Source organism: Phyllobates terribilis, unplaced genomic scaffold (assembly GCF_046119375.1).
Source record: "Phyllobates terribilis strain yellow unplaced genomic scaffold, ASM4611937v1 Scaffold_83__1_contigs__length_6671269, whole genome shotgun sequence".
Classification (NCBI taxonomy): Eukaryota; Metazoa; Chordata; class Amphibia; order Anura; family Dendrobatidae; genus Phyllobates; species Phyllobates terribilis.
Window position 1 is genome coordinate 185,197 of NW_027362843.1, and position 9,733 is coordinate 194,929.

Here is a 9,733-nt window from a genome sequence, read left to right on the forward strand (position 1 = left end):
TGTATTTATGTTGTTTTATCCTATGCTTTATTAAATTTTATTTATGTTGTTTTATCCTATGCTTTATTAAATTGTATTTATGTTGTTTTATCCTATGCTTTATTAAATTTTATTTATGTTGTTTTATCCTATGCTTTATTAAATTGTATTTATGTTGTTTTATCCTATGCTTTATTAAATTGTATTTATGTTGTTTTAACCTATGCTTTATTAAATTGTATTTATGTTGTTTTATCCTATGCTTTATTAAATTGAATTTATGTTGTTTTATCCTATGCTTTTTTAAATTGTATTTAATTTGTTTTATCCTATGCTTTATTAAATTGTATTTATGTAGTTTTAGCCTATGCTTTATTAAATTGTATTTATGTTGTTTTATCCTATGCTTTATTAAATTGTATTTATGTTGTTTTATCCTATGCTTTATTAAATTGTATTTATGTTGTTTTATCCTATGCTTTATAAATTGTATTTATGTTGTTTTAACCTATGCTTTATTAAATTGTATTCATGTTGTTTTATCCTATGCTTTATTAACTTTTATTTATGTTGTTTTAACCTATGCTTTATTAAATTGTATTTATGTTGTTTTAACCTATGCTTTATTAAATTGTATTTATGTTGTTTTATCCTATGCTTTATTAAATTGTATTCATGTTGTTTTATCCTATGCTTTATTAAATTGTATTCATGTTGTTTTATCCTATGCTTTATTAAATTGTATTTATGTTGTTTTATAATATGCTTTATTAAATTGAATTTATGTTGTTTTATCCTATGCTTTATTAAATTTTATTTATGTTGTTTTATCCTATGCTTTATTAAATTTTATTCATGTTGTTTTATCCTATGCTTTATTAAATTGTATTTATGTTGTTTTATCTTATGCTTTATTAAATTGAATTTATGTTGTTTTATGCTATGCTTTATTAAATGTTATTTATGTTGTTTTATCCTATGCTTTATTAAATTGTATTTATGTTGTTTTATCCTATGCTTTATTAAATTGTATTTATGTTATTTTGACCTATGCTTTATTAAATTGTATTTATGTTGTTTTATCCTATGCTTTATTAAATTGTATTTATGTTGTTTTATCCTATGCTTTATAAATTGTATTTATGTTGTTTTATCCTATGCTCTATTAAATTGTATTTATGTTGTTTTATCCTATGCTTTATTAAATTGTATTTATGTTGTTTTATCCTATGCTTTATTAAATTGTATTTATGTTGTTTTATCCTATGCTTTATAAATTGTATTTATGTTGTTTTATCCTATGCTTTATTAAATTGTATTTATGTTGTTTTATCCTATGCTTTATTAACTTTTATTTATGTTGTTTTAACCTATGCTTTATTAAATTGTATTTATGTTGTTTTAACCTATGCTTTATTAAATTGTATTTATGTTGTTTTATCCTATGCTTTATTAAATTGTATTCATGTTGTTTTATCCTATGCTTTATTAAATTGTATTCATGTTGTTTTATCCTATGCTTTATTAAATTGTATTTATGTTGTTTTATCCTATGCTTTATAAATTGTATTTATGTTGTTTTATCCTATGCTTTATTAAATTGTATTTATGTTGTTTTATCCTATGCTTTATTAACTTTTATTTATGTTGTTTTAACCTATGCTTTATTAAATTGTATTTATGTTGTTTTAACCTATGCTTTATTAAATTGTATTTATGTTGTTTTATCCTATGCTTTATTAAATTGTATTCATGTTGTTTTATCCTATGCTTTATTAAATTGTATTCATGTTGTTTTATCCTATGCTTTATTAAATTGTATTTATGTTGTTTTATAATATGCTTTATTAAATTGAATTTATGTTGTTTTATCCTATGCTTTATTAAATTTTATTTATGTTGTTTTATCCTATGCTTTATTAAATTTTATTCATGTTGTTTTATCCTATGCTTTATTAACTTTTATTTATGTTGTTTTAACCTATGCTTTATTAAATTGTATTTATGTTGTTTTAACCTATGCTTTATTAAATTGTATTTATGTTGTTTTATCCTATGCTTTATTAAATTGTATTCATGTTGTTTTATCCTATGCTTTATTAAATTGTATTCATGTTGTTTTATCCTATGCTTTATTAAATTGTATTTATGTTGTTTTATAATATGCTTTATTAAATTGAATTTATGTTGTTTTATCCTATGCTTTATTAAATTTTATTTATGTTGTTTTATCCTATGCTTTATTAAATTTTATTCATGTTGTTTTATCCTATGCTTTATTAAATTGTATTTATGTTGTTTTATCTTATGCTTTATTAAATTGAATTTATGTTGTTTTATGCTATGCTTTATTAAATGTTATTTATGTTGTTTTATCCTATGCTTTATTAAATTGTATTTATGTTGTTTTATCCTATGCTTTATTAAATTGTATTTATGTTATTTTGACCTATGCTTTATTAAATTGTATTTATGTTGTTTTATCCTATGCTTTATTAAATTGTATTTATGTTGTTTTATCCTATGCTTTATAAATTGTATTTATGTTGTTTTATCCTATGCTCTATTAAATTGTATTTATGTTGTTTTATCCTATGCTTTATTAAATTGTATTTATGTTGTTTTATCCTATGCTTTATTAAATTGTATTTATGTTGTTTTATCCTATGCTTTATAAATTGTATTTATGTTGTTTTATCCTATGCTTTATTAAATTGTATTTATGTTGTTTTATCCTATGCTTTATTAACTTTTATTTATGTTGTTTTAACCTATGCTTTATTAAATTGTATTTATGTTGTTTTAACCTATGCTTTATTAAATTGTATTTATGTTGTTTTATCCTATGCTTTATTAAATTGTATTCATGTTGTTTTATCCTATGCTTTATTAAATTGTATTCATGTTGTTTTATCCTATGTTTTATTAAATTGTATTTATGTTGTTTTATCCTATGCTTTATAAATTGTATTTATGTTGTTTTATCCTATGCTTTATTAAATTGTATTTATGTTGTTTTATCCTATGCTTTATTAACTTTTATTTATGTTGTTTTAACCTATGCTTTATTAAATTGTATTTATGTTGTTTTAACCTATGCTTTATTAAATTGTATTTATGTTGTTTTATCCTATGCTTTATTAAATTGTATTCATGTTGTTTTATCCTATGCTTTATAAATTGTATTCATGTTGTTTTATCCTATGCTTTATTAAATTGTATTTATGTTGTTTTATAATATGCTTTATTAAATTGAATTTATGTTGTTTTATCCTATGCTTTATTAAATTTTATTTATGTTGTTTTATCATATGCTTTATTAAATTTTATTCATGTTGTTTTATCCTATGCTTTATTAACTTTTATTTATGTTGTTTTAACCTATGCTTTATTAAATTGTATTTATGTTGTTTTAACCTATGCTTTATTAAATTGTATTTATGTTGTTTTATCCTATGCTTTATTAAATTGTATTCATGTTGTTTTATCCTATGCTTTATTAAATTGTATTCATGTTGTTTTATCCTATGCTTTATTAAATTGTATTTATGTTGTTTTATAATATGCTTTATTAAATTGAATTTATGTTGTTTTATCCTATGCTTTATTAAATTTTATTTATGTTGTTTTATCCTATGCTTTATTAACTTTTATTTATGTTGTTTTAACCTATGCTTTATTAAATTGTATTTATGTTGTTTTAACCTATGCTTTATTAAATTGTATTTATGTTGTTTTATCCTATGCTTTATTAAATTGTATGCATGTTGTTTTATCCTATGCTTTATTAAATTGTATGCATGTTGTTTTATCCTATGCTTTATTAAATTGTATTCATGTTGTTTTATAATATGCTTTATTAAATTGAATTTATGTTGTTTTATCCTATGCTTTATTAAATTTTATTTATGTTGTTTTATCCTATGCTTTATTAACTTTTATTTATGTTGTTTTAACCTATGCTTTATTAAATTGTATTTATGTTGTTTTAACCTATGCTTTATTAAATTGTATTTATGTTGTTTTATCCTATGCTTTATTAAATTGTATGCATGTTGTTTTATCCTATGCTTTATTAAATTGTATGCATGTTGTTTTATCCTATGCTTTATTAAATTGTATTCATGTTGTTTTATCCTATGCTTTATTAAATTGTATTTATGTTGTTTTATAATATGCTTTATTAAATTGAATTTATGTTGTTTTATGCTATGCTTTATTAAATGTTATTTATGTTGTTTTATCCTATGCTTTATTAAATTGTATTTATGTTGTTTTATCCTATGCTCTATTAAATTGTATTTATGTTGTTTTATCCTATGCTTTATTAAATTGTATTTATGTTGTTTTATCCTATGCTTTATTAAATTGTATTTATGTTGTTTTATCCTATGCTTTATAAATTGTATTTATGTTGTTTTATCCTATGCTTTATTAAATTGTATTTATGTTGTTTTATCCTATGCTTTATTAACTTTTATTTATGTTGTTTTAACCTATGCTTTATTAAATTGTATTTATGTTGTTTTAACCTATGCTTTATTAAATTGTATTTATGTTGTTTTATCCTATGCTTTATTAAATTGTATTCATGTTGTTTTATCCTATGCTTTATTAAATTGTATTCATGTTGTTTTATCCTATGCTTTATTAAATTGTATTTATGTTGTTTTATCCTATGCTTTATAAATTGTATTTATGTTGTTTTATCCTATGCTTTATTAAATTGTATTTATGTTGTTTTATCCTATGCTTTATTAACTTTTATTTATGTTGTTTTAACCTATGCTTTATTAAATTGTTTTTATGTTGTTTTAACCTATGCTTTATTAAATTGTATTTATGTTGTTTTATCCTATGCTTTATTAAATTGTATTCATGTTGTTTTATCCTATGCTTTATTAAATTGTATTCATGTTGTTTTATCCTATGCTTTATTAAATTGTATTTATGTTGTTTTATAATATGCTTTATTAAATTGAATTTATGTTGTTTTATCCTATGCTTTATTAAATTGTATTCATGTTGTTTTATCCTATGCTTTATAAATTGTATTCATGTTGTTTTATCCTATGCTTTATTAAATTGTATTTATGTTGTTTTATAATATGCTTTATTAAATTGAATTTATGTTGTTTTATCCTATGCTTTATTAAATTTTATTTATGTTGTTTTATCATATGCTTTATTAAATTTTATTCATGTTGTTTTATCCTATGCTTTATTAACTTTTATTTATGTTGTTTTAACCTATGCTTTATTAAATTGTATTTATGTTGTTTTAACCTATGCTTTATTAAATTGTATTTATGTTGTTTTATCCTATGCTTTATTAAATTGTATTCATGTTGTTTTATCCTATGCTTTATTAAATTGTATTCATGTTGTTTTATCCTATGCTTTATTAAATTGTATTTATGTTGTTTTATAATATGCTTTATTAAATTGAATTTATGTTGTTTTATCCTATGCTTTATTAAATTTTATTTATGTTGTTTTATCCTATGCTTTATTAACTTTTATTTATGTTGTTTTAACCTATGCTTTATTAAATTGTATTTATGTTGTTTTAACCTATGCTTTATTAAATTGTATTTATGTTGTTTTATCCTATGCTTTATTAAATTGTATGCATGTTGTTTTATCCTATGCTTTATTAAATTGTATGCATGTTGTTTTATCCTATGCTTTATTAAATTGTATTCATGTTGTTTTATCCTATGCTTTATTAAATTGTATTTATGTTGTTTTATAATATGCTTTATTAAATTAAATTTATGTTGTTTTATCCTATGCTTTATTAAATTTTATTCATGTTGTTTTATCCTATGCTTTATTAAATTGTATTTATGTTATTTTGACCTATGCTTTACTAAATTGTATTTATGTTGTTGTTTCCTATGCTTTATTAAATTGTATTTATGTTGTTTTATCCTGTGCTTTATTAAATTGTATTTATGTGGTTTTATCCTATGCTTTTTTAAATAGTATTTACGTTGTTTATTCCTATGCTTTATTAAATTGTATTTATGATGTTTTATCCTATGCTTTATTAAATTGTATTTATGTTGTTTTATCCTATGCTTTATTAAATTGTATTTATGTTGTTTTATCCTATGCTTTATAAATTGTATTTATGTTGTTTTATCCTATGCTCTATTAAATTGTATTTATGTTGTTTTATCCTATGCTTTATTAAATTGTATTTATGTTGTTTTATACTATGCTTTATTAAATTGTATTTATGTTGTTTTATCCTATGCTTTATTAAATTGTATTTATGTTGTTTTATCCTATGCTTTATTAAATTATATTTATGTTGTTTTAACCTATGCTTTATTAAATTGTATTCATGTTGTTTTATCTTATGCTTTATTAAATTGTATTTATGTTGTTTTATCCTATGCTTTATTAAATTGTATTTATGTTGTTTTATCCTATGCTTTATTACATTGAATTTATGTTGTTTTATGCTATGCTTTATTAAATTGTATTTATGTTGTTTTATCCTATGCTTTATTAAATTGTATTTATGTAGTTTTAGCCTATGCTTTATTAAATTGTATTTATGTTGTTTTATCCTATGCTTTATTAAATTGTATTTATGTTGTTTTATCCTATGCTTTATTAAATTGTATTTATGTTGTTTTATCCTATGCTTTATAAATTGTATTTATGTTGTTTTATCCTATGCTTTATTAAATTGTATTTATGTTGTTTTGTCCTATGCTTTATTAAATTGTATTTATGTTGTTTTAACCTATGCTTTATTAAATTGTATTTATGTTGTTTTATCCTATGCTTTATTAAAATGTATTTATGTAGTTTTATCCTATGCTTTCTTAAATTGTATTTATGTTGTTTTAACCTATGCTTTATTAAATTGTATTCATGTTGTTTTATCTTATGCTTTCCTAAATTATATTCATGTTGTTATATCTTATGCTTTATTAAATTGTATTTATGTTGTTATAACATATGCTTTATTAAATTGTATTTATGTTGTTTTGTCCTATGCTTTATTAAATTGTATTTATGTTGTTTATCCTATGTTTCATTAAATTGTATTTATGTTGTTTTGTCCTATGCATTATTAAATTGTATTTATGTTGTTTTGTCCTATGCTTTATTAAATTGTATTTATGTTGTTTTATCCTATGCTTTATTAAATTGTATTTCTGTGGTTTTATCCTATGCTTTATTAAATTGTATTTATGTTGTTTTAAACTATGCTTTATTAAATTGTATTTATGTTGTTTTGTCCTATGCTTTATTAAATTGTATTTATGTTGTTTTAACCTATGCTTTATTAAATTTGATTTATGTTGTTTTCTCCTATGCTTTATTAAATTGTATTTATGTTGTTTTATCCTATGCTTTATTAAATTTTATGTATGTTGTTTTATCCTATGCTTTATTAAATTGTATTTATGTTGTTTTATCCTATGCTTTATTAAATTTTATTTATGTTGTTTTATCCTATGCTTTATTAAATTGTATTTATGTTGTTTTATCCTATGCTTTATTAAATTGTATTTATGTTGTTTTAACCTATGCTTTATTAAATTGTATTTATGTTGTTTTATCCTATGCTCTATTAAATTGTATTTATGTTGTTTTATCCTATGCTTTATTAAATTGTATTTATGTTATTTTATCCTATGCTTTATTAAATTTTATTTATCTTGTTTTATCCTATGCTTTATTAAATTTTATTTATGTTGTTTTATCCTGTGCTTTATTCAATTGTATTTATGTTGTTTTATCCTATGCTTTATTAAATTGAATTTATGTTGTTTTTTCCTATGCTTTATTAAATTGTATTTATGTTGTTTTAACCTATGCTTTATTAAATTGTATTTATGTTGTTTTATCCTATGCTTTATTAAACTGTATTTATGTTGTTTTATCCTATGCTTTATTAAATTTTATTTATGTTGTTTTATCCTATGCTTTATTAAATTGTATTTATGTTGTTTTATCCTATGCTTTATTAAATTTTATTTATCTTGTTTTATCCTATGCTTTATTAAATTTTATTTATGTTGTTTTATCCTGTGCTTTATTAAATTGTATTTATGTTGTTTTATCCTATGCTTTATTAAATTGAATTTATGTTGTTTTATCCTATGCTTTATTAAATTGTATTTATGTTGTTTTAACCTATGATTTATTAAATTGTATTTATGTTGTTTTAACCTATGCTTTATTAAATTGTATTTATGTTGTTTTATCCTATGCTTTATTAAATTGTATTTATGTTGTTTTATCCTATGCTTTATTAAATTGTATTTATGTTGTTTTATCCTATGCTTTATTAACTTGTATTTATGTTGTTTTAACCTATGCTTTATAAATTGTATTTATGTTGTTTTATCCTATGCTTTATTAAATTTTATTTATGTTGTTTTATCCTATGCTTTATTAAATTGTATTTATGTTGTTTTATCCTATGCTCTATTAAATTTTATTTATGTTGTTTTATCCTATGCTTTATTAAATTGTATTTATGTTGTTTTATCCTATGCTTTATTAAATTGTATTTATGTTGTTTTAACCTATGCTTTATTAAATTGTATTTATGTTGTTTTATCCTATGCTTTATTAAATTGAATTTATGTTGTTTTATCCTATGCTTTATTAAATTGTATTTAATTTGTTTTATCCTATGCTTTATTAAATTGTATTTATGTAGTTTTAGCCTATGCTTTATAAATTGTATTTATGTTGTTTTAACCTATGCTTTATTAAATTGTATTTATGTTGTTTTATCCTATGCTTTATTAAATTGTATTCATGTTGTTTTATCCTATGCTTTATTAAATTGTATTCATGTTGTTTTATACTATGCTTTATTAAATTGTATTTATGTTGTTTTATAATATGCTTTATTAAATTGAATTTATGTTGTTTTATCCTATGCTTTATTAAATTTTATTTATGTTGTTTTATCCTATGCTTTATTAAATTTTATTCATGTTGTTTTATCCTATGCTTTATTAAATTGTATTTATGTTGTTTTATCTTATGCTTTATTAAATTGAATTTATGTTGTTTTATGCTATGCTTTATTAAATGTTATTTATGTTGTTTTATCCTATGCTTTATTAAATTGTATTTATGTTGTTTTATCCTATGCTTTATTAAATTGTATTTATGTTATTTTGACCTATGCTTTATTAAATTGTATTTATGTTGTTTTATCCTATGCTTTATTAAATTGTATTTATGTTGTTTTATCCTATGCTTTATAAATTGTATTTATGTTGTTTTATCCTATGCTCTATTAAATTGTATTTATGTTGTTTTATCCTATGCTTTATTAAATTGTATTTATGTTGTTTTATCCTATGCTTTATTAAATTGTATTTATGTTGTTTTATCCTATGCTTTATAAATTGTATTTATGTTGTTTTATCCTATGCTTTATTAAATTGTATTTATGTTGTTTTATCCTATGCTTTATTAACTTTTATTTATGTTGTTTTAACCTATGCTTTATTAAATTGTATTTATGTTGTTTTAACCTATGCTTTATTAAATTGTATTTATGTTGTTTTATCCTATGCTTTATTAAATTGTATTCATGTTGTTTTATCCTATGCTTTATTAAATTGTATTCATGTTGTTTTATCCTATGCTTTATTAAATTGTATTTATGTTGTTTTATCCTATGCTTTATAAATTGTATTTATGTTGTTTTATCCTATGCTTTATTAAATTGTATTTATGTTGTTTTATCCTATGCTTTATT